The sequence below is a fragment of the Saccostrea echinata genome, unplaced genomic scaffold (genome assembly GCF_033153115.1).
Source record: "Saccostrea echinata isolate AGI-Se365-2 ecotype Australia unplaced genomic scaffold, CSIRO_AGI_Sech_v1 ptg000035l, whole genome shotgun sequence".
In the NCBI taxonomy this organism is placed as follows: domain Eukaryota; kingdom Metazoa; phylum Mollusca; class Bivalvia; order Ostreida; family Ostreidae; genus Saccostrea; species Saccostrea echinata.
In genome coordinates, this window is record NW_026889784.1 from 1,357,505 (window position 1) to 1,385,081 (window position 27,577).

At 31.7% G+C, this 27,577-nt stretch overlaps 1 long non-coding RNA gene across 1 annotated transcript; it reads right to left on the reverse strand.

Annotated features, from left to right (window-relative positions):
* Positions 1-8,147: 8,147 nt before the first annotated feature.
* Positions 8,148-24,438, reverse strand: LOC133199740 (uncharacterized). The gene is made up of 4 exons (XR_009722830.1): positions 24,371-24,438; positions 17,700-17,783; positions 8,924-9,020; positions 8,148-8,396 (listed from the first exon to the last, which is right to left on the reverse strand). It is a non-coding gene; the product is annotated as an uncharacterized LOC133199740 (long non-coding RNA).
* Positions 24,439-27,577: the final 3,139 nt, after the last annotated feature.

Below are 27,577 nucleotides of genomic sequence, written 5' to 3' on the forward strand. Positions count from 1 at the left end.
TTCGGAAGTGGGTATCCTAATAAAAAGTGGATTTCTTTGTGTTCTCTCTCTCTCTCTCTCTCTCTCTCTCTCTCTCTCTCTCTCTCTCTCTATGTATGTATATATAATTTCGATTTTTCTTTGATTCATCACTTCTCGTCAACTTCCCTTACTTATGCAGCAATATACCTTCATCACCTGCATACGGGGTATATATCTCTCAGTTGATTCGATACGCAAGAGCATGCTCTACGTATGAACAATTTCTTAAACGAGGTAAATTATTGACAAACAAGCTGATGAAACAAGAATATCAGCTGTCTCGTTTAAAGTCATCATTTCGTAAGTTCTATGGTCGATACAATGACCTTGTCAGCAAATACAATTTATCACTGAGTCAAATGCTGACTGATGTTTTTCATACTAATTGTTAGGCCATTATTTACACACTGAATTGTCGACGGATTTTTCCGTTATTTCCCGATCATGACAATGAGCACACGGCGGGTGTGACCGGTCGGCAGGGGATGCTCACTCCTCCATGGCACCTGATCCCACCTCTGATGTTTAGAGGTCCGTGTTTGCTCTGCTCCTATTTTGTATTGTTAAATGGACTTTTGGGCTTGAATACTGTTCGTTATCTCCATATATTTCATTCTCATAAAAAAAAGTCAAAAATTAATATCCATATGAAAGAGTTTTTAAAAAATAATACAGTTGTTTTCTAAACAAACACAAACACCAAAGGATAATACAACAGTATAAAGGATACAAAGAAGTATAAAATATAACAAACCTGATAGTATCTCGCCTCAGAGTAAGGGCAAAGATCAACAAAATAGTACTTCGTAACAGAAAATGAAGTAGATCATAGATCTATTTGCTTGCAAATGCTATTACTCTACCATTTATCATTATCACGATGCGATCAAACGAAACAAAACTGTTGTACTTGAGCAGTTCTAATGTACCAATTTCCTATCTTAATATTTCATGTTTGCAGAATATTTTTTGTAAAAAGATAAAGTATTTTTGTGTCACTTTTTAATTGTGTATCATTTACAAATCTTCCTGACTATTGAAAACTATAAAAGTATTTTTTTTTTTATTATGGATTTAAGTTTCTTCTATTATTCTTTTATTCAATTGACCTCTCAATTACATTATTTACAGTGATCAATTATCATAGATGAATAGCAAAGGGTAATAATTTTTTCTCCGTTCGGTACAAATTTCACAACAAGATCAATAGAGCCCTGTCCATCACTAGAACACTTGATACAGTGGTCCAAATTTCACAAATCTGGCAAAAATTTAACTTGCTAATTACAACTGTACTCTATTTACCTGCTAGATGCCAAGGCCAGGAGCACAGAAAAGGATTTTCAAAACATTATTTATTTTCACTATATGGTGAATAGAGTCCCAACATAATACCTGAGCCCCTGACCCAGTTGCAATGAACATAACAATTTTGGAAGAGACACCCAGAAAAATATCCATAATGATCGAGTCGAAACCGAGGTAAATACGGGTATTTTTCTGGGGAATATGAAATCATTATCTAATATTCACCACCAAAAGTGTCCATAATTGTTTTATCATAGAGTCCGGTTTCAAATAAATAAGACATTTAGGCTGCATGACGACACCAATAAGAAATTCATTCATTGTACTTCGCAATATTAGTGATTTACAGAAGGGGAGACATTTAGAGAATAGACAGTAAGGTAACACAGTTACAAAAACTCTCTTAGAGTTTTGTTTTTTATAGAAAATGAAGCTGTTAAATACTTACTTTGGGTAAAGTGATGGAAAGTTAGAAGAGGTGATGACATACGAAGACGAAATTGAAATATTGAAGGTATTATTCTGACTTGTACAGCCCGCTGTAAATTAAATATGTTAAATTTTTGTCCGCTCTTTTCCTCTGAATGATTCTGCTCCGTTTGACTTCAACTTATTAAACTCAAACATATACTAGAATCAAAAATGGTAACTTACTAGCAAAATGACGATCAACTTTTTTTATATTCACAACATACAGTACCGACCAAACACAACCTAACAGAAAGCGAACCCAGAGCGCACCCCGGGTTCGCTCTCTGGGTTCGCTTCGGGTCCGCTTGGGGTCCGCTAGTGCTGACCCCGAGCGAACCCGGAGCGCACCCGTAGCGAACCCGCAGCGAACCCAGAGCGGACCAAGAGCGAACGCTGAAAGCGAACCCCAAATTCAGTAGCGGTCCCAGAAAGCGAACGCGCGTTCGGTGTTGCGTAACGAAGCTGTCAATCAGGATTAGCGATTAACTCATCAGCGCGTCGACCAATCAACATGCCGATCAGGTCTGTCAATAAGGATAAGTGATAAAATGCGGTGACCATCAGCGTATCGACCAGTCAACATGCCAGTTTGTAATCTAAACATTGTACAAGCAAAGCGTGTGAATGTACAGTGTAAAAATTTTATTAATATGATTTTTAAACATGATTTTACATTTATATATATTTTAATTCTCCGGGCAACATGCAATATTTACACATCTATTTTCATTATTTTTTTTATTTTAAAATATATTAATACATTATATATTTTTATTATCCAGGTAGCATGTTACATGTATAGTTACATATTAATTTTCTTTATATTTTTAAAATCCATTAATATATAAATATACATTGTGTAAATTTATCAGACAATAAGTACTTTAATTCATAATAGAAAAAAAGAAGATAATAATGGTAATTATATAACAATTGTTACTTAAAAAAAAACTGGTCTTCGATAAATTAAAGAATTCTATTATCTCAAGATACAGTATAAGAACATGCAAGTGCTTTAATTTAATTATTGTTTATTCATTATTTCAATTTACATGCACTTTTTAATGTATCCAGATCAACATCGAAATTATCGATCTTAATGATTGATCATGAAAAAAAATTAAATGTACATTGTACAGTATAAATGTGCATTATGTCAATACGTAAATTGGAGAAAAAAATCTCATTTTTTTAAACTACTATGATTTTTTTAAATTAATCTTTTACCAAAATTTAATAAACAGCTTGATTTAAATACATGTATATAGGGAAAGATTATTTTGTCAATTTTAATTATCCTACATGTAGACCTTACATTGTATGTTTTTGAATTTTTGTAACTACCTGCAAGTCAGTCAAAAAAAAATGCTTATCACTTTCCTTCGTGTCGATATATAATTATACAGGTTTACATGTTCACGAACCTCTTACATGTACTACATGTAATTTTCGAAATACTTTATATGGATATAAAAAATATACTAGACGGGTACGTTTTGTACTTGTGCATGAAAAATACACGTAATTCCAACATTAGTAAATTGAACTTGCAAAGATACCTCAATACGAAAACGTACATATATTTTTTCGTTACATACTAGGTACCTGTATTTGAACTTTGTAATTGTCATAATTATTTAATTTTAACACTTTAATAATTATAGTTCAAAAGTGAAGCCAAGGTCATCATGTGTCGGTAATCATCCAACTGTTTCGAAGATATTGCGGATGTAGATGTATACTGTCTCCATGGTCACGGTATACCTGAGTATATACCCCCTACATTCGATGCCCTTTAAGTTACATGTACCTCGTCTGGGCACGTTATCAATGAGAAATTCAATTATTTTTTTTTTTTTTGACCTTTGAATTTGGAAACGTCATAGTTCTTTGGTACATTGCACGAGGAGTACATGTTCATGTAATTTGCTGCCACCTGAATGCCGAAAATCAGTATAGATTTACGAGCGAGCGAGAGAGAGAGAGAGAGAGAGAGAGAGAGAGAGAACACTGTATGTTATTTGAAATTAAAATCGCTACAACCGGCCCATAGAAAACTATTTCGAGTACGGAGAGGAGGGGGGGGGGGGCTCATCGAAATAAAACAATATTGGAAAAAACAAACAAACATCGGGCGTTATTATCGTTATTTCATTTACGTAATCATGCGAGTTTACAGTTATTGAATTCTTGTTTTGTTTGTTTAGTTTCTTGTTTTTATTCATTTTTAAACATTTAGAATTTTGTTTGTTAACATGTCGCTCCAGTATGTACATGTACATGTATGTAGTGGGGCGGGGGGGGGGGGGGGGGCATGAACCAGTAAGGAACACAAACTATTCAAGTGATCATTAACATGTATTTGAAAACAACTTTAAAAAAAATAATATATTCTTATCAGTGGACCAGTTATTAGTTTTTGTTTGTTTGTTTGTTTTGGTTTTTTGATTGTTGTTGTTGTTGTTTTTTCATAAGTCTTCCGTTAAACTCGCCTAATAAAACAATGATTTATAGCATGGAAGTAAATTATAAATGATCTGTAAAACGAAACTCAAGTTACACTGTATGAGAATTTTTAGTGATTATCACGACCTACATATACATGTAATGGACGTCAACTTAGCTTAAATATAAACTGCTAAATATCGTGTACATTGTACAGTATGTCTCAGCTATTTCATAGATAAGATCATAATTCAGTTGGTTGTCTTTCAAACATTTAAATTACGATTTAGCAATTGCAATTACAATTGGAAGTTCCAACTGATTAAAAATCGCATGAATAATGTAAACAAATGAATTTGAAAGATTTTTTTTATTAAGATACTCTTATCAATTTCACTCCATCCGATACATCGAAAATAAATTTAACACCTTCTTTTTCTTCTTTTTCTTTCGAGATTGATTAGCTTGTAAGTTAAGAAAAATAAAAGTGATAATTCTACGTCGAATGTACGGTGAAATTCTTGAAAATTTATCAACGATCTCCATATTGTCACTTACATGTACATGTTTCGATCGCCATAAAAACAATAATGATCGATTTCACTACTGTACAGTATTTGGAATATACAAGGGGCGGGGCTTACTGGCGGCAAGATTAAAGCGGGGTCCGCTTCACGCATGAGTGCGTAAAGCGAACCCGGAAAGCGAACGCCGGGTTCGCTCTAGCGGACCCAGAGCTGACCCCGAGCGAACGCAGAGCGAACCCGAAGCGCACCCAGAGCGATCCCAAATTTTCTGATAGCGGACCCGCAGCGGACCCCGAGCGAACCCAGGAAGCGAACCCGGGGTGCGCTTTGGGTTCGCTCTGGTGTTAGGTTGTGTCCGGTCGGTACTGTATGTACAATATGGAAAAATAATAACAAAACATATGCTAAATACATATAGTTTAAATTGTATCCCTGAAAATCAAAGGTTAGGGATAAATATGTTAAATATATCATTATCAGTATCAAAGTCAAGAAAAAATTCCTGTAAATGCTCAGCATATTTTTAATTAAGAGATGTTATGATGGCTATTGAAAGGTAAAATGTCGAGCTTTGTATAGGGTTCTAAAGGGGCGTAAATGTGTATATATATTATATATGTATTAAAACAATGTTATTTGATCAATTTTAAGATAGCTGATGAAAATTGTTTATTCCACTCCTGATCATATCTAGATCTTGTAACGGAGAACACTCTTCAAAAATATTGCATATGATGTAAACCTATGTATCGACCATGACCCAAGGTCATTTTAGCAAGTTCAAGGTTCTTAATTGTCTCAAAAAAGTAAAATGTTTTTTAAATAGTCGTGAACTAAATATGTCATTACCTTGACTCAAGGTCATTATGGCAAGTTCAAGGTTACTGACAAAAAAAAAATGTAAACTTTGGTAAGGTCTTTATTTTTTATGAATAAAAATTGAATGCTCATATTTCATTGGTTTATCACAATCTACATTTACTTTTTTTTTTGGTTCTCAAACATATGAGTACACCCATATTATGTCGTCAAGTTGTGCTATGTAAAATTTTATTTTAGTGTTTTGTGCAATTAGGTATAATGTACAAATAGTTTTAAAGAATTTTATAAAAGGGGGAAAAGGCTATAAGAATAAAGAAAAACTATATTACAGCTGGCAAAAAAGAAAGAAGTAAAAGTTCTTTTCTCGTTTAATTATATTAAAAGTATGTTGACCGATATCCTCGATTTTTTTTTTCAGATTGACTGATTGTGTATTTATTTAACAACTTATTAAATTGAATAAGCTTGTGAAAATATTTTTACTGATTCTGAGATTTTACAGAAAAAAATAAAACAAATCGATGTCAGTTAATGAAACTGTGATACGAATATTGGATCATTATCTATTATCATTTAAATATTTAAATGTTTTCTTGTAAATCGATTTTTGTACAACATATTAGAAATTCGATAATCATTTTTAATTTTATGACATCACAGTTGAATTGTAATTCTCAATTATTATATTAATAAAATTAAAAGACATAAATTTTATAGTCTATAAACACAATTTGACATTTTAGTAAACAATTTAGACAGTTGAACATCTTACAGATTGAAAAATACATTCATTAAAGATATGAATCACCTTATTAAATTGTTATGGAATAATAACTGATAAACTAAATAAACTAATGAAAAGCCGATGTAAAAGTTGTTGTATTACGACTGAAAGTTCACTGAAAGGTGACTGAAAGACGAGAGAAAGGGAACGGAAAGGGAACTGAAAGATAACTGAAATGTGTCCGCTGAATGGTGACTGAAAGGTACCTGAATTGTGGCTGAAAGGTCACTGAAATGTACCTGCCATTCAGTTATGGATGGTCACTCATTCAGTGGCTAAATGGCTACTGAAAAGTCACTGAAATACGCCTTTCAGTTTTAACTGAAAGGTCTTGTTCCTTCCTGTGCTGCAAGACGTGTACTTGTATATTTTAATACCTCTTATAATTATAACCACACAAATGACACTGCAGTATAATGAATTTTGAATTAGTATAAAGAAAAGATTTTGTCCATGTTTGTATTTGCATAGATCTAAATGCAATGTTATTTACTTTTTTCAAACATTTCGTATTTTCAAATCAAGACCTTTACCGATTGCAATGTCACTTTTTGTGGCCACATGTATACTTATGAAAACTTCTAACCCGTCACTCTAGTTTTTTTTTCAATATTATAGCTTCTGTCGAATACGGCAGTAAAACACCAATATTTACACTAGATTTCTAACAGCAATATTCGATTATTCAAAACCAAAAATATTGAAATCCCTGAAAAATCTATTGAACCCTGACGATTTCATAGTGTAAGAAAATTTGTTTAGTTTGATTTTTGAATTGGGTTCTTTAAACAGTTCTTTTATCAAAACATTAAACATTTTGAATAAAATGCAGCATATGCTCACAGAGTGAGCGGGAGAACCATTATTTTGATGCCAGATGGTTGAAGCATAAAGGAGATTGGTTTTTTGCAACATTCTCTGTTTTTATCGCTATTTTTGTTACCATGAAAAGTTTTAATTTTTTATTCCAAGTATTTTTGTATTAATTCACACACATAAAAATTTCTAGTTGCTAGACAATTGCATAATCACCAGTCAGGTGTCAATGTGTGTTACCGAAAGTTTCAAGTGACCGGAAGTGATGCTGCCTTGAATCCTCAAGAGTCAAGACCACAAGTAACCACTGCTCTTCAAGATCGTAATGATTTCGCATATGAGAAATCTGGATTTACAGCTCTAGAAAAATTATTTGTAGTCACTGGTGGAATAAGGTTCTTCCATTAATTTCACCATTGTTTCAATCAAAATTAGTTAAAGAATTTAAAAATTATATAAATCATGATAATAAAATGAAAATTACATGTAAATTGTTTTAACCAATCTTTAGATGATAACTGTTTCTACATATAACATAGCATAATGCAAGATTACACTGCAACATGTAGCTTTCATTTACTTGGCGGGTTAGGAGTTTTGATTAGTATAAATGTTTTAAACTTTCCTACGAAACCTCACCTTGTTTGAAGTTTTGTCATCCTATTTAGTTGAATAGTTTGGTATGATTTTTTTTCCAGAAAACTATCAATGGATTTTCGAAAGAACATAATTACTTTAGACAGGACGGAATTACCTGATAACATGCTGTTTGACCATTTTATTACTTACATTCATCTTTCCCAGCAAATATGTCAAGATAGAATCCTATGTCATTGGGATTTCGAGTCCCGTCTGAGGTGAAGCCGATCGTTGCTGTAGGTCCTGTTACTTTTGTAGTTTTTGTGCAGTCATCACAGCAAGAAATTGTTGTAGGTCCACCACCTCCTTGGTAGTATTTTTAAAATTGAAAATGATGAAATTAATTTGTGAAAATCTTTGGATCAGACAATTTAATACCTTCAATCATAATTGCTTCAATTTAACAAATCAATATCTTTTATAAAGACGAAAAATATGTATGTTTATCAAAAGTACCGTCCCATAATGATAGTTCGTCGCCATTCCCACATTTTAATCGTTGTCCAATGACAAGGCTTGCAGATGGATCAGCTGCTGTGAAAGTCCATGTACATGACAGCAGTCTGTTGAAAAATTAGTTCTTCACCCATCTTTATTACTTGAGGTTCATTGCCCCTCTGATTAATGACTTTATTCCTTTATAAAATAGTCATAAGAAGGGACAACTTCTCTAAAATAGACCCCTTTAGGTAGGCGAGTGCAACCAACAGAACCGAACACAGGAAAAGAAGAAATGCATATGAGCATTTTGATCAGAAATTAGATTTATTTTTGAGAATCATATATATGTTAAGTATATTAAATGAAAATCAACTAATACTAATATTTACTGGCACTGAAAGATAACTAAGCTTATACTATATAATATATAGTAAATATTGTATTATTTTGATCCTTAGTATAATAAAACTATATAGCTCGTAATCCTTACTTTCAATGTAGATAAAAACATACAAATGTCTATACTAGCAGTGTTTTGAAACGTTTCTAACCAGATTGATGAATGTGCTTTCACTGATGAAACCATTTATCTAAAACTCAAAAAGTATTTAAGCAAGCAAAAGAAAAAAAAATATTTGAAAAGACTTACGTATTATAGGGTGTCTTGCCATCTCCAAATTGAAAGGTTGTGGTGGTTGAACCAATTTGGATAGAACTTGAGGATGAACACGTAAGAGTTTCCACTGCTGTAAAAAGTTCATCGAGTTGAAAATGGGACGAATAAACAAAATTGTTTTATATTAATTATAATCTCGAAAACTAATACATTTGGGGAAGGATTTAAAGTCTAATGGAACCCCCTGACAAATAATACGATGGTAAACTATAGTTAACTATATTGATAACCTTGGCACAATAGAATCTTTGACACTTTGATTTAATATTAATAGTGATAACTTTGACTGTTTGATCTGCTATAATTATCATTTTGAAAACTTTTATTCACTGAAGAGATAACTTTGAAACATTGATTTACGATAGTTATCATCTGACATGTTACGGTAGCTCAGTCGGTAAAGCGCTCGCTCCGTGATCGGAAGGTCTTGTGTTCGAATCACGGCCGGGACTGACCTAAGTCGATAAAAATAGGTAGCAACTGTTCCTTCGCCAAGCGCTCGGCACTTTGAAGTGAAACTTGCGTGTCCTTCGGATGAGACCTTAAAAACCGAGGCCCCGATTCACGACACTGGTCAATGGCCCTAAGCGCCGAGTAAAGGTCTAAATTTGAAGCTTTTCACCGGTATCTGATGACGTCTCTATATGAGTGAAAAATTCTCGAACGGGGACGTAAAACAACATACAATTAAAGTCAATCAATTATTCTGACATACTTTATATTACTCTGTATAAAGTGATATCTCTTCACATGAAATATACTGAGATAACGAACAGTATTCAAGCTCAGAAGTCCATTAAGCAATACAAAATAGGAGCAGAGCAAGCACGGACCTCCAAAACATCAGAGGTGGGATCAGGTGCCATTGAGGAGTGAGCATCCCCTGCCGACCGGTCACGCCCGCTGTGTACTCCTTGTCATGATCGAGAAATAATGGAAAAATCCGTCGACAATTCAGTGTGTAAATAATACCTAAGAATTATTATGTAAAACGTCAGTCAGCATTTGACTCAATGATAAATTGTATATGCTGACAAGGTCATTGTATCGATCATAGAATTTACGAAATGATGACTTTAAACGAGACTGCTGATATTCTTGTTTCATCAACTTGTTTGTCAATAATTTACCTCGTTTAAGAAATTGTACATAGTAGAGCATGCTCTTGAGTGTCAAATCAACTGAGAGATCACATCTGAATTGATTTACTGAATGAGATTTGTATTGATACTTTCTAATGTGTCATACTAAAAAGATATAACATCGTTCGGACTTCCATTTACTCTAAAATTCATACTACAAAATAGGAATTGAAATGAGATGGTAACATTTTTAATCCTTTCAGAAATATAAAGGCATATTATCATTTTCATTCATTGACAATTACTAAGTTCAAAAAGTATCAATTATACCTCGTAATGTTTTGTCAATGGCTGTGTATTCATACATAATAACATAAACTAGATATTGAATCGTTTGAAGAAATAGAGTCAATTACTTTGAAATGTAATATATTAAATTACAATTACCTTGGAATTTTTATCATTACAATTCCCATTACCATTACTCTCATTCACAAAAGTAATAAATTAAAGTACAATTACTATGTTAAAGTAATGAATTACATAACACATCACATTTTATAATAAAAAACAAATTTTATGACCACTCAATTTTATCTATAAATTAACTTTCTCACACTTTGTGCTCGGTTAATATACTTTCCCTCAGGTCTATAAGTCTGAGTGGTATTTGGATTTTAAACATTTCTAATACGAGGGAAGTTATTGAAAAAAAGTTGATGAAACAAGAATATCAGCTGTCTCGTTTAAAATTGTCATTTCGTAAGTTCTACGGTCGATACAATGACCTTGTCAGTAAATACAATTTATCATGAAGTCAAATGCTGACTGACGATTTTCATACTAATTGTTAGGCCATTATTTTCACATTGAATTGTAGACGGATTTTTCAGTTATTACCCGATTATGACAAGGAGCAAACAGCGGGTTTGACCGGTCGGCAGGGGATGCTCACTCTTCCATGGCACCTGATCCCACCTCTGATGTTTTAGAGGTCCGTGTTTGCTCTGCTCCGAAATTTGTATTGTTTAATGGACTTTTGAGCTTGAATATTGTTCGTTATCTCCATATATTTCATCCATTATCATATTCATGTAGTTTACCAATCAGCAGTTGACAAATAAAGTGGATCAAAACACTTTCAATGTTGTAGTTTTCAAATTGTTCAGTCTCTGATGTTAGTTCCTCTGTTTTTTTTTTTTTTTTTTTTTTTTTTTTTTTTTTTTTTTTTTTTTTTTGTTAAATAAATGATAAAATTTCATATTATACGTCTTATATAAAGTGATCATTTTTTATTAACTGATAATGCTATAAATGTAAAACAAATATGTATTAATAATTTAATGAATTAATTAGCACTTGTAATTAGCTGAGCAGGCATAATCAATGAAACTATAAATTTCAAACAACCAAAGGTGAAAATAACCAGTACATAGATATAGGGTTTGAATTTTGAGGTGACACCTAAGCTACCAAAAATGAATGATGGACAATATATCAGTGTTTATATTTAGCCTTATTTTTCCTTTGTGTCTTCAAGTAGATCATACTGATCTTGTATCATGCTTACCAAGTCCATTTCCCAGAATGAAATTTGTGAAAAGGAAAAAAAAGTTGAAAAATATAGTTCATATTTACCTATACATATATTAATTTCATTTGTTTTGTGGCTTTCTTTGAAACCCAATGATTTCTTTTAATTTTTTTTCTGGCTATCTTCAATTGATTTTATAGCTGTCTTGTCAAGAACAATTATTAAGTATGTCTATCAATCACCATCTAATAAACATTTTTTTTCAAAAAAGGTAAGATATGAGATTTTAATCTGAAGACTTTAACATTATAAAAAATAACCTCTCAGTGACTATCATTTGTTTCAGATTCAATAATAAAGAGGAATTAAAAGACAAAATGAAATTGAATGTAATTGAAAAGTAATGGTCATTACTGAATTTTTTAAAGTAATGCATATGTTTAAAGATAATGAAATGTTGATAAATAGATATTACTTTTAATTTAAACAATATTTTATTCACTGATCTAAAAGTGAATAGGATTGGGCAGCAGGCTCAGCCTATCTTAGCCCGATCCCTAAATCACTTTTGCATCAATATGTGGGCAAAATACCTGCAAATGATCTATGAAGTGTTCCATCTATTCATCTTAGCCTATTAAATGTTATGAATGCTTGATTTGATCACGAATGAAGTAATAGCTGTACATTTCAATTTATTTTATTCTAGATCAAAGGGCAGATTACTCTTTCTGCATAAAAATTCAGAACTCTTTATTTGTAGAGCATAGAGGGCTCCTGAAAATACAAGAAGAGATCGCAAAAGAAGGAAGCTTCAAACACTAAATATCAGGAGCGAGATAAAGAGGTAAAACATACTAAATACAAGAAAAAGGGTTTTTTTTTTTTATTTTAAAGAGCTTGATATCGAAACTGAGCTGAAAAGTCATTGAGTAGACCTGCGGACGGTATATAACCTCACAAAAATCCTGAGCAGGAAAAGATTTAAAAAAAAAACAGACTGATAAAAGCTAATAATAGAAAGAAAAATGTTGCTAAAGTTAGAGGAATATCTACGAAATAGAAAGAAAAAACTTCAAAGAAGTACTAGATAGAGCAAACAGCAAAGGAACAAATAAAAGATGACCTAGAAAAGGACCTGAATAAAAAGGGATGGAAGGAAAAGAAGACCGTAAAACCAGCTACTAGTCAAAGGTATAAAATCATTTTAATATGGAAAAACAGTAGGAATTGATAAAATTCTACCAGGTATTGGGAGCTCTAGGACAAAAACTGGTAAAATATGTATAGAATTTTGCATAAAACATGAAAAGCCATAAGTCGCGGAAGAGAGAATTGTTTATCTAACTACATATACCAAAAAATGGAAATCTTAATTTCTGCAATAGAATGAGGTGCACTGCATTGCATATGTAGCTAGGAAGATTCTTATATGTTACTTTGTATAGAAAAGGAGTTAATAGACAAAATATTGAGAGACAAACCAGCCGGAATTAGATGAATCAGTATCTGCACGGACCAAAAGATTACAATATTCATTATCATAGTATGGAGTGACAATAATCATTTTACATAAACTCCAACAATATTCAAAAATCCTTTATTTCATCTAAAGAGGATATTTACGATTGTCATCATGATTGGGACACTGCATGACGTCTAAAGAACAAATTATTCAAAAACAGCTCATAGATGTACATGAAGAATCATCTGCTGTACAAAAAGGGGTTAAATGAGTTGGCCTCCAATTACTTACACTATTCCTGATAGCTAAAGGCCAGGTAATTAACCAGTCCTTTGATAAAAGAGGAAAAGGAATTCATTGTCCCTTTCTTAAAAATTAGACGAAGTAGACATCGCAGTCTAAAAGATAAGAGAGACAAGACAAAACAGATAAAACAGGGATAAAGATGAGACTTAAAATCTATACCAAGAAAATAAAATTAGACACGAAACAAAAATGTCTGTTTCAATTTTTTGGGTATACAATAACTGAATGCTACAAAATAAATCCCCTCAAACATTACAAATTATGGAGCCATAATCAAAATACAATTTGGACTCTTAGGACCATAGCAAAAAGTGTTAAAAATGGCCTAATAGTTTTTTTAAATGACCTGCTCTACTCCTATACATCTCGAAGAGAAAACTGAATGATCAGTTAAGGAAGAGTATGAAGCCCTCAACCAAAAATTATGTTTTTCATGCTATCCAGGGCAGGGGTTCTTCATAATGGTCATATAGTGAAAATGTACTTTATTGTAGAAAATTTTCTTTACTCCTGCATATCTTCAAAGGAAAAAGATATAGTTCGCTATCAGTTTTTCATGACATCAAAAGACACGGGTCCTTACTCTGGAGAAAAAGTAGATTAAAATGGTAATATATTGAAATGTTCATCTTCAAGGAAAACTGAATGCTTGGTTATGAAGAGAATAAAGCTCTCAGCCAAAATTGAAAATTGTGTTTTTCATGACCCCCATTTTTTAAAAAAATAAAGTTACAGACGAAAATGAACAACAGACCAAATAGCAATATCTGATAAATTTAAATTCAAACGATTATAATCTTATTAACAGCAGTGTCTTTATGATGATTTTAATATTTTTAGTATTGTTTAAAATTATATTAATCTTAAAAATCCTACTATTGTTTGCTCCAACTTCTGATGTCGTATATTTACTAAGACGTTATAATACCGGCTTGGTATTTTTATGGTGTGGTCATAATTTAGAAAATTCAATTGAGTCGAAAGCGCGATGGGTTAGAATTACCATTTACTGATTAGAACTTGAACAAGATATATACATGTATCGTTAAATATTTTCAAAACCATGAATGCTAAATCATAGAGTTGAAATCAATCTTTTAATAAATATGATGTTACAAAGATAAATTTGAAAGAAACATAATGTTATTTAGTCACATGTTTTTAGAATAGCTGATTAACTATTAATATTTTGCTACACGTTACAGAGACAAAAATGTTTATATCGTAACAATCTGCAACTAAGAATAATTATATTTTGTTAAGTGATAAGAGGCCATAAGGGACGGGATGCTTAATCTCTGATACTTTATATTTCTTTTTGAGAGAAAAATCAGGGAAATCTGTGTGCATTTAAATTCCCGCGAGTAGACACATTAAAGGACTCTGTACCATGTATCATTATTTGAAACAATGTGATATACAATACATGTGCATATATATAGAAATGCATGGATCTTTTTTATCATACGAAATCATAACTTGTTGCAGATAATCAATTAACTTCAGTAACATTTTTGTTTTAAATCGCACAGAAACCATGACAAAGAAATAGAACTTAAACTGAAAGTGGCATTGGGACCTAATATGTCCGATTCTAATTTCGAGTGAGATAATTAAGACCATTACATTTTCGACATTACGAAATGAATTAAACATATATTAAATAGTTGTTTCTCGTAAAAAATTAACTTCCGTATCATATGTTACGTAATAAGAGGGGTATAGGGGGTCAGAAAGTTAAATCTTTGACGGTTTATACCTCTAAAAGGAACATATTTTGAACATTGTAAGATTTATTGAACAAAAGATGTTTAGAATGATGCTCTAAACAAAATTGAATGTAATTAATTTTCGCCAAAGGGAACAATGAAATTTTGAAGGGGTAGAACTTAAATATTTATTTTCTACATATCTCAGAATAGGAAAGGAATCTCTGAACAGATGTTGAACAAGAATTGTTTAAAATCATTACTGTTTTCATATTATATAAAGAAAATGTGGTTGACCCTTTAAATCAAGGGTTTCAAGGAGTCGAAAGTCTGCAATCTTTAGCTCCTTGACTCTCAATATTTTGTAACAATTACTTAGGGATAAATGTTGACCTAACCGATGATGATACATTTATTTTGATTTTTAGGGGGCAGAATGCTTAATCTCTTTTTCTTAATATATATCTCAAATGTAAAATATTTTGGAATGCATATTGAACAAAAGATGTTCATAATAATGTTCTAAGAAAATGGAATAAAATCAGAGGAAAAGCACATTCTTTAAATAAAATATATTAATGTTCATCATCCCTCTGCTCACTCGTATAAAATCCTTTCTTAGCGTTTAACATCAATAATAATAATAATAATAATTTATTTGCTTGGTGACTTGTGTAATACATCATGAAATAGTTCATATTAAATATAGAAAAGACAAGTACTTTACACCCGGCCCTTTGGACCTGTAAGCCACCTGTATTTAAATCTTACATTTTCCCTCACGGACTAATTATGTATGTACAATTGTACATCGTGTAAATCGTTAACATTTATTTTGCTCCTGAGAACGATTGTAATGACTTTAAATACAATATACATAGCAGCTGATTATATATAACATGAACAAGAATGTTTTGATATCTAAAGAAAATCATCCGAGTAACCGGTTACCAAGTAGTGCTGTCAAATCGGAGGATTTTTAGTAACCGGTTACTCGCTTACTTTATCGATCGAGTAACCGGTTAATCGGATGTTTTCGATGCATGTAGCGGTATGTTTATCTTGTACTGCGGACTAGCACAGGTAATTATAATTAAATCAAACCTTCAAAACATGTAATTCCCTTTGCAATCATAGCCATCAATTAGTTAAACAAATCGATCGCATTTGTAAAACGCTAGATCTTACTAAACTACACTAACATTAAATAACGGTAAATAAAATGGTAGCATTATGAACAAAAAAACATTATCGACGATTAACCGGGTATTCGTTGACAACACTACTTTCAAGATACCTCAAATTATGACATAAATGACAAGTTCTGTTGACATTTTATAAAGGAATGATAGTCATTTATGCCGGTTAGAGTTGTCTCTATCATCAGAATATCATTGAACCTTAATGAATATCTCAATCAAAATCATAACACATTTCATCTAAAATCGGACGGAAGACCTCCCTGTTCGCAACAAGATCTCATTCAGTTATAATAAATAATTTTATTATCATCATCATTGTTCATTTTCTTCACATGGCCTTCTGGGAAAGAGAGTGACTACAATATGAAATATTTGTTTTACATACTTGTGTAGTTATAGGTTTAGCCACAATACGGGATAAGACTTTTAAATGGGAATATATAAGAAAATACCTTCTTCACAAAACTGATGTAGTTTTTTCAGCTTAAGGTATGTCACTCGTGAAATTAGTTATATCAAGGATTTTTTGAGAAGTATATTTTAAATAAGTACTCATATAGCATGACTCAAAATCACAAAGAAAATGGGGGGTCAGTGTGCATCCTACCGAACTAGGGTATAATTAAGTTGACCTTTTTGCACTTAAATTGTAACTCTTTGGTCAATCACTTTAATCTTTATCATATTTTATCAGATGTAATATTGGCAATAAATATAATCTTATTTTACGTAAAATAGTTTAAATGATATTTATCATTGAACAAATCATGCAAATTAATGCGCATAAATTATTGTGTGACCTTTTTGCACTAAAAAAGTATCATATCTGGGGTATAAAATATCTAAATAGGCAATAAAATATTTTCTTGTATCAAACTTTTTATGACTTAAGTGCTGATCGGTTGGAAGTATCTTGTTGTTTAAAATTATGAAAGAAAAAGTTGGGGTCAGTGATGTAAATTTTGAGATATTGGTCAAAATTTGCGATTTTCAGGCAAAAAACGGTGTAAATTTTATTTTGACTTCTTTAATATATCTTTATTTCTTGGCGAAGTCTGTTGAGTGAATGTATAAAATTTATTCTAAAAATATAAATTGAGACCTATATTTAATATTCCTAGCATATCATAAAGGAAAATTTTCTCTAAGTAAAAATATGTGGGGCTATAGTTCCAAGACATTAGATTTAACAAATGTGGAGATTTGAAGAATTTTCTTCTAAATATCCTTCCACCACAAGAAATAGTCCCTCATAAATCTTGCTTCTTTATGAATTTCTGAGCAGTTTTTTCATTGAATGTTGAGTAATTTGCATTGTTTAATTTAAATATGTTACAAAAATTGAATTGTAATAAACAGTTTTGAAGCTAAGGGTTCTGACTGAACTTTTCTAAAAAGCTGACGAGTGACATACCTTAAAAGAGAATATTAAAGTTTAAAACTCTCTTTACCTCCTTTGCTCAGTTTCCATGCATTCAACAGGCTGGTGAAGATAAAAATGGTGCAGGGTCTAGTCGTCATCGAGTACTAGTGTTCTAATTTATAAATAAAAAGAAGAACTCTGTCGTATTAACTAAGAATAAGATAAAATGTAAAAATTTTGTTTAATATATAATTATATTGTCAGAAATTGTAAACGAAAAAAAAACAACTGAAAACTACTGAGCTGGTTAGATTGGAGTACCAAACATTTGCAAACTGGTTGGTTATCATTACCTCTCTCTCTCTCTCTCTCTCTCTCTCTCTCTCTCTCTCTCTCAATATTTCATAAACTTTTGTTGTTTTATGTTTCTTATAAATTTTGTTAGCACAGCCTATATATGTTAATTTTATCGCATTAGTCCGCGACTTTTTGAAAACCTCTCGTACACACCCACACCCACCCTCACACCCTCACACACACCCTCACACCCACCCTCTCACACACACACACACACACACACCCTCACACACATACACACACACACACACACACACACACACACACACACACACACACACACACACATATATATATATATATATATATATATATATATATATATATATATATATATATATATATATATATATATATATATATATATATATATATATATATATATAAGTTTACTAAAAATTTTATTGTAATCAAAAAGTGTCCTCCATCAGTGATAGCGAGATGAGAAACTTAATACTTTAAACGAAGTTATCATCGACAATTGCAGGGTAATAAGGAAAATTCAGAACCTTACATGCTTTTCAATAACGATAGAAGTATGAACTTGTTCCAATTTAAGTATAAACATTTATTTAAAGATGAATTTATAAATATATGCATGTAAATATTATACCGCTGATAAACGGGCTACAGTGTAGGTATACATGGTGCAATGACGTTGGTAAGAAAATAAAAATTTTAAATCTCGAAAAAACTTGCTGATTTATTGCACAGCTTGTCAGTTTTGATAACATTAACTAGTATATGATTATAGCAGAAAGGATAATTATTTAGAAAATTAAGATCCTGTCACCTTTTCATACTATAGGTATATATTATTATCAATTACCTCCCTTTTGTTTCAATGACGATTCTAGTCGCTCAAGTATTTACACTATGATTTAATTTAAGATATTTAAATAGATTAAATTAACAAAGTTCTGTAATTTTACATTTGTGAATAAGTTAATACGTGTGTTTAGATGACAAATTATATAAATATATCGTGCAAAGGAGTTTCTTCGTCTTCGCTCGTCTCCCTCGCCATCATCACTGTTAACAGGTTAATTTACCATGTTTACATATATTTTTCGTATTTTTTCTTGCTAACAGTTCAAAAAAAGGATGAATATTCAACTTCATACTGATAAAATCAGTGATCTGGTCGTTCATAACGCAGAAAATTTAGTTTGCATCGCGTACATTTTAGTAAGATTAACGTAAACAGCAGATCAGCCATTGTCGCATATGACGTAACGTAGTCACGTGATCGCCATCTAATTAACTTGTATTTTTAACTGAAGGGTTTTTATTTTAATCAATAGTGTTTAATTACCGCGTTATCTCCACAATAAAAACAGGATAATTATACACTATGATCATGAGGGACATAATATGCTCTTAATTTCAAGTAATTGAAAAACACGAGACAATTAAGTCCTTTAAGAGTTGTTGTAAAATGAGCTTTATGAATAAACATTAAATTTCATTACAACGTGTATTGGTAACGATCCTCTATTAAAACTCATGTTCAAACTAGAAATATGTCCATAGGACATGAATACCCCGCCGAGGGTATAATAGTAATGCAACATTTTAACACAAATTGAGAAAAGTGAGGTCAAGGTCGAAGGAAAGGTCAAGGTCAAAAACTGTTGATGCAGTTGAAAAGGTTACATCAGTATGTATTAGCATATGAAGTTTGATAAAAAATATTATGAATGGTTTCTTTAAAACTGAGCTAAACACTAATTTAAGAAAAGTGAGGTCAAGAAAAGGAAAGGTCAAGGTAAAAAATATTGATGCAGTTGAATAGCTCTCATCAGTATGTATCAGCATATGAAGTCTGACACTAATTTAAGAAAAGTGAGGTCAAGGTCAAAGGAAAGTTCAAGGTAAAAAATATTGATGCACTTGAAAAGCTCTTTTCAGTATGTATCAGCATATGATGTTTGTTAAGAATATCTTGAATTGTTTCATTAAAACTGAGCTAAACACTAACTTAAGAAAAGTGAGATCAAGGTCAAAAGAAAGGTCAAGGTCAAAAAATGTTGATGCAGTTGAATAGCTTACATCAGTATGTATCAACATATGAAGTTTGATTACACTTTTTTGAATGATATCTTTAAAACTGAGCTAAACACTAATTTTAAAAAAAGTTAGGTCAAGGTCAAAAGAAAGGTCAAGGTCAAATATTGTTGATGCAGTTGAATACCTTACATCAGTATGTATCAACATATGAAGTTTGATTACACTATCTTGAATGGTATCTTAAAAACTGAGCTAAACACTTATTTAAGAAAAGTGAGGTCAAGGTCAAAGAAAAGGTCAAGGTAAAAAAAATGTTGATGCAGTTGCATAGCTCTCATCAATATCTATCAGCATATGAAGTTTGATAAAAATATCTTGGATAGTTTCTTTGAAACTGAGCTTTGAACAGAGCTAAACGCAAAGTGTGACGGAAGGACAGACGGAAGGACAGAAGGACGGAAGACGGACATGACAAACACTATATGCCCCAGCCATATTCATGGCGGGGCATAATAAGTGTATATCACTTCCATTCTCAATGACCATGTAGTGTATGACGTAGTGTAGGATAGCGCCGCGAGAATTCCATCGGCATCGAAAGCAAGTTTTTGACTTGCCTAGATAGCCGTGCAGTCTAACGCGTTGTTCCTGTACTGCTAGGAGACAGATACTGTAGGTCGAGGGTTCAACCCCGGGCTGGGGCGAAAGTGGGTATCCTTATAAAAGTGAATTTCTTCGCGCTTTCTGTATTAATATTTCTTCACTAAGGGCAGTTATGTTAGTTTAAGAGTTTATGAATATATATACTTGTATCTTCCTTAAAGCTATCGCGCAAGACTATAAAGCGTTATGCGTATTACATGCGATACGGTGTCGGCACTATTTCTCTTCTCTACTAATATCTCAATTCCATATATAAGACGTTTGGTCATCGTCACGGGCTGATACACACTGACCTAAAAGGCCTAGTGTATACATTGATAGGTATGTCAAACCTGTACTGTCTATGGGGATTTCTATTTCATTCAAGTAATACAAAATGTAGCACTAATCGTAAATCAGAAATGAGTAAAAATAATAATTAGTAAAAAAAAATAAATAAAATCAGGATTGAGTAAATAATGTTTTGACACATACTAATAACTTACACGTTATTACAATCGAACTGCAGTGAGAGACACACATCGAACACTACGAAAGTGGACAATCTGTGGAGACAGTACAAGTTTGATGGATCAAACGGTAAGTAGAAATAAACATAAAAACGATTAGAATAAAGTATCCAAATTCTTTTACGAAATACATCCAGAGCACATTCACGCCCTTCGAATTCCGACATGTTGACAAGTCACTTGACAATCCAGTTTTGTTAAAAATAGATAACATAATTATTTCCATTTTCATGCGCATGCCTCTCAAAAGGATCGGTTATTATTTTTTTATTCAATGAATATATTCAATAATTCAAATACATCCTCCTGCTAATTATTTAAAGGTTTTGCAAGAAGTATTTAAAACAAAGAGAAAATGGTCTGTCTGTCTTTTATGTTCTACACATTTTAACTAGTCTGTATGATATTCTGCAGAACTCCGGGGGGGGGGGGGGGGGCAGAATTATATATATAACATGAATGTGAGGGTGCATGTTTTCAGATGAATTCTTGCCTTTCTTTCATTCTTCAATGGGGTTAATAGGCAAAATGTAAGCCGGTATATTTGAGGAAATTTCACTTATATATATATATATATATATATATATATATATATATATATATATATATATATATATATATATATATATATATATATATATATATATATATATATATATATATAAGCGTACAATTTAAACGTACAAAAATCAGATGTCGAAATAAAGTATAAGCTTGGACACCTGAATTTGTGTAGAATTTCAATCACTTTTATTTATAAAGGTTTCTGGGAACATGATGGAATCTGAGGAAGAGACTTCAGATACAGAGGTGATAATTTTTATTTTTTTATTTTTATTATTTTTTTTTTATGGTCTGCCCTCTGAAAAAGGATCTCTGTCAGAGTTTCAATTTCATTTAAAAAAAAAAAGAAGGCCACCAACCCTGAACCCCTTTGAAAAGATGTAAACTGATATAACTTTGTAGTCATTGTGTGTAGAAAAAAAAAGAAACAAACAAACAAAAATCATCCTGCATCTGATTGATTACAGTGTATGAATTCATCTATGATTTTTTTTTAAAAATCAATTTCTACAAAAAAGTAGCTTCTGTACTATCATTATTATATGAAGCGGGAAAATGGATTAAATACTTTTTGGAACAGTCCATGCACTTTATGGCTTATAAAGAATTTGTGTGAAATAAAAATATTCATATGTATGCATGAAGTCATTTTTTAAGGAAATAAAGGTTCAATATCTCTCAAATTATATTCTTTCATCGTTAATAACTCTATTATTCTCAATAAAAATATGCATGTAGGAATGTGAAAGTACAGTGGAAAAATTATTACGAGAAATATTTGGTGACGATGATGCAAACGAGACCATGGATCCAGAAGATGTAGATACAGAGGGAGAAAACGACGCAGATGAAGCTATGTGGCACAAGTATGAGCCCCCCCCCTCTCTCTCTCTCTCTCTCTCTCTGCGCCACATAATCAAAAGCGCTTATAAAACCTTTATCTATATTTATATACGCTACATTACTCATTTATGTTTGAAGGAGAAACGAGCAAGACGAGGAAATCCATCTTGTAAAGGACAGGAGGTTTATCGTCGGCGAAAGGAAAATTCTCTACCTTATAGAAAGATCAACGTGTTCAGAGTGTGGAGAGCGCATTGATACATGTAATTCTACCATATAGGAGGGGGAGAAGATTGCTGCTGGTATAAAATACCAGTACCTCTGCGTTGTATGTATACAAAAAAGAAAAAAAAATCCAGGTTTCCAATCATCTTTGTGTGATATTTCCATTGATCAAAACATTTATATACGAGAGAAGTTTGAAAGGTACATAAAGCATTTACGATGAAACTACTTTAACCATCACGTGTATTCTTGGTAATTCATCCCCGTTGATATTTACATTTTGGAAAAACATGTAAATCATTCTTTCTACCAAATGTGACTGGTGTTAATCTCGATGTTGAAAGTTAGTTTTGTTTTCATTTTATAGAAATGACCTCTAAATAACATTTGACAAGTCTTTTGGACATAATTTGCAGACAAATTGGCGTTTTTCCATGTTACACAGGTGTATTGCATAAATACCTAACAGTATATGTGCATTTTTTATTTTTGTCTAAGATTCTATTCTAAAGTAAATACAAGTAATTTATTCGTTTAAAAAAACGTTATGAAAAATAACACTACATGGATATAAAGCACTTTTTATATTACTGCAAATGTATAATATTATATTTTACTACCTTAAATATTACGTTGAAAAATGTTAGTCATTTAACATTTTTTTTTTTTTGATAAAAAAAGAAATAAAAGTGGGCGTTTCATTTAAAATTCTTGGGTGATTTGTCAGACAACAAAAACGAAGTACATAGCAGTAATTCAGTTCAGCTAAGGAACGTCCTCCTCTGTGTAAGGAGCACCTGATATGTAAGTGATATTGATAGAAGTAAAATAAGAAGTGGAAAAGATTAAAAAAGGATATAACCTGATGTCACCTATTCAATGTACAATATCTGCGCAAGGCATGTTTGTTCAAATTTAAAAGTTTTACGAGCTAAAATAATGCAGGGCAATAATTAATATTATCCCTAGGTATATTAATATGACTTGTATTTCGCGGAATACACTAAACCTTCCCTTTCTGTATATGAACCCTCTTTTCGACGAAGTCTTCATTGTCACTGATCTCTTAGTATCCGTTGAGGTAGAAAAAGATCACAACTGCATCCAGAAATACAGTGACTATGTAACTGGAGCCGTGACACGCACACACAAACGTTCTGGTCTCGGCAGTAAGAATTCAGTCGTAACTGATACACAAGTTATCATGTTGAAGAGACATACCTTTTAAACTATATTTAAATCGACTGTAAACATGTAGCAATTTTGAAAATTGCTGAATATTAGAGTTGATTAAATTATATAAAAGCATCCTTCCTTGTTGAGAATTGGAGCAACAAAGCAACATGGCTGACGGAAAACATGTTTTAATCTAATTGCTATTTATTGTTTCGGAAGTTAGCTGATTAAGTTTTCGGTAATGATATAAAAATATTTTCGGTATTGATAACAAATATTTTGGGTGATGCAATATCGATTTTCAGTAATACAACACTCTGTCTGATCATGAGCTAACCCAGTTGTTAAATGGCAATAATTCTATATTTAACTTTTTAATTGATCAATGAAATGTTGAAACAGTATTACTTACAGATTTTGGAACCTTCAGATCATGAGATCAATGTACAGGTCCGAATGAATGTTTTCTGTCTGTATCAGTTGCCTTTCTGTATTAAAATTCCAGTGGGTTTACACGTAAGAAATGGCAGAAGAGTAAATATTTACCACGAAAACATTTTCTTGGGCATTGATGCCTTTGACAAAAACTTAAGCGTCCTCCACAGACCGTGCCTTGTGACGTAAAATACTTTTACTTCCGGTTTTGTGTAGTTTTAATTCGTGTACTGACAATTTGCCTGACACCACCTGTGAGAGAACTCTTTAAAGATGAAGGTTAGTACATGTATGCAGAAAATTGAGAGCGACATCCTAGCTGATCATAAACAATTAATGAACACATGAGACTATCAAGGTGTGACCGAACGAAAAAGGTGTCGATTTTCTCAATAAAAGATCGGTAGACGTTTGAGTTTTTTTTAGCATAATAATACATAACTATGAATAACAGGCATATCTGTGAGGAACATTTTATCTTTTTTATACTTTTAGGCTAATCAATTCATTGCAATTTCGTTAACAAAGTCTTTTGTATAAGTTATTATTTTGCACGCTTACCCATCTCATTGTGTGTTTATAAATATTGATAAATAGTGTTCATTGCTAGTTTTGCTCATTTATATCTGTCCAGTTCAGTCTCAATAAAGTAACTTGCAATTGAGTATGATGACGTATATGGAGACTTACCAAAGATTTGTGTCCTGGATAATGGGAAAGATAACTCGAAAAAGGAAATTTGATACCAAGGATTTTGAAAATAATTTTTCTACATCAATAAATTTGATTTTTATTCAATTTCTCGTAATTTAATTCAGTAGTACATCTCCTATTTTATCAGAAGTCCTAATTGTTCGCCCATGTATTTTAGAGAAAATAAGTCATGATAATGAGATATAATATTTATTTTTATTAACTTTTATTAATTCATTTTAAAAAATATATTGACGGATAAAATTCAAATTTTTGGTTGTTTTGTGAGTTTAAAGATATATGCCAGAAAAAAACAAAATTTGTTGTGCTACTTACCAAAACTCGATTGGAAAAATATCTTAAAATTTATGAAATTAATTTTTTTTTAAATCAGTATATATTATATTTTAATTCCTGGCCAGTTTTTAAAGGTCGATTTGCTTGTTAAAAGTAATGCTCAGTAATGTGAGAACATAAGCTGCGGGTATATTGAGGACCCTTAAGTCAAAAACTGGAACATCTATTTTTAATAGGAGGGTCGTTCAATAAGTAATGCAACATGATATCTGAAATATTTTTGCTCACGTGTTTCATACCAATTGTAAGACCCTTTGTTTATATATTGAATTTGACTAGGGAATGTTCCGTCTACCAGATGAATACATTGGGCTTACGGCGGATGAGACAGGTCAACAAGGTATGCTTACTCCTCCTAGACACCTCATCCAACCTCTGGAATTTCCAGGGTTCCGTATGTTATGCCCTTATCATTGATTTGAATTTTCACTGATCTGATTTTTTTTTTTAGATCACTGTTCGTTATCTTCACCTTTTTTCTTCACCAAGCACTCGACACTTTGAAGTGTAAGTCGCGGGTCAATCGAATGTTAAAAACAGAGGCCCCGTGTCACAGCTGACGTTGGCACGCTAAAACTCTCATTGTTCAATGCCCATGAGTGCCAAGTAAAGGCCTAAGTTACAAGTATCAGATGACGTCTCAAATGAATAGAATAATCTTGCACGTAGAACAATCAATCATGACGTTATAAAAGCGTACACTGTTATTTCATTTATTACGTCACAATAGCCTATGAAATGCTCACTAACATGTTTTGAAACATTTTTGTGACGTCATCTTTTAATTAACTTGAGCTCTGTTGACGAAAGAGCTTGCGACAAAGTATAAAAATCTGCATAGTTTGAAAAAATATTACCAACTTAATAGTTTTGTTAGATTATACTCATATAAAATCATTTAACTAAATTCTTCTAAATCAAATAAAAATCATTGTTATTTAACAAAGGGCGATGCAGATAAATACATAGAAATGAAAAGGTTTGATGAATCAAACAATTTAATATGAGCAATGCAGGATATTATTAGCGTAATTCTAAAGGACTTTAACACAGGTTTGATGTTAATATTTTCTCAAATTTTCTGTTGCTTGAGCATTTCAAGCGGAAATATAATAAAAGCGTGTTCAGAAACTTTTTTTTATCTAGAAGTTCTGAAACATTGTTTCACGTTAAATCCAACTTTATCCGACTTAATCCATCCCACTAACCAAATTTCAACTGATTTTGGGATCCAAGTTTGTATTTTTGGATAATAATTTAAAGTTTTCTTTCGGAGAATAGTTGCTCGACTACTCCAGCGTTGTTTTGAGTGAGTTCTTACCGTTGTTTCTGAGGTGGAGTAAAATTCTATTAAGGCAAAGTCGAGAAACTATTTTAAATTCAAAAATATCAGAAAAAAATATCTTTATTTCACAGTAAAAAATTAAAGCTTAAAGGGTGGTTGGAGTAAAATCCTTGAAATCCTGCGGTTTTGCAAAATCGAGGAATTGTTTCTTGCAAACTCCAAAATATCAGAATATTTCCAGATTTCATAATAGAAAAAATTTCAAGCTGGGGTTTGCATTTTTGTTTTCTCTATTACTGACCTCGTCAAAAATATCTGAATCTTACAAGACATGTAAGACATCCCTTTTTAAATAAGGTTTCAGCAATAAAGATCAATATTAGCTCTCAGTTTTTTTTAAGAATAATTTTTGGTATTTTTTTAATAGAAAAATGATAAATTGTTTAACTTGCAAATAAGATGCTTAAAATTTGTGTTTATAAATGCATTATATAAATATGTATTAGAACATGTCAAAGAAGTCATATTCTACGTCTGAAAATCCAACTAATACTCATCGTTCACATTTTTAAGGCTGAAATTCTTCAAAATCACATTCCAATGAACCAAGGTAATTTCTATCTACCCCACATATACTGGATTCCAAAACTTCATACATATCCTTTCAAACAATGATATATCGTCGGGTTTAGCAAATGCTCTACCAAGCCCCTTCCTTTGCTTCTTATAAAAGTATCAACTGCTATAAAGGAAAAGACGTACTGTGCTATAGCATATTCTAGAAGAGGTATACATCAGATATGGATTCTTAAAAACTTAAAAGAACTTTTAGAAAATTTAAAATCAGAA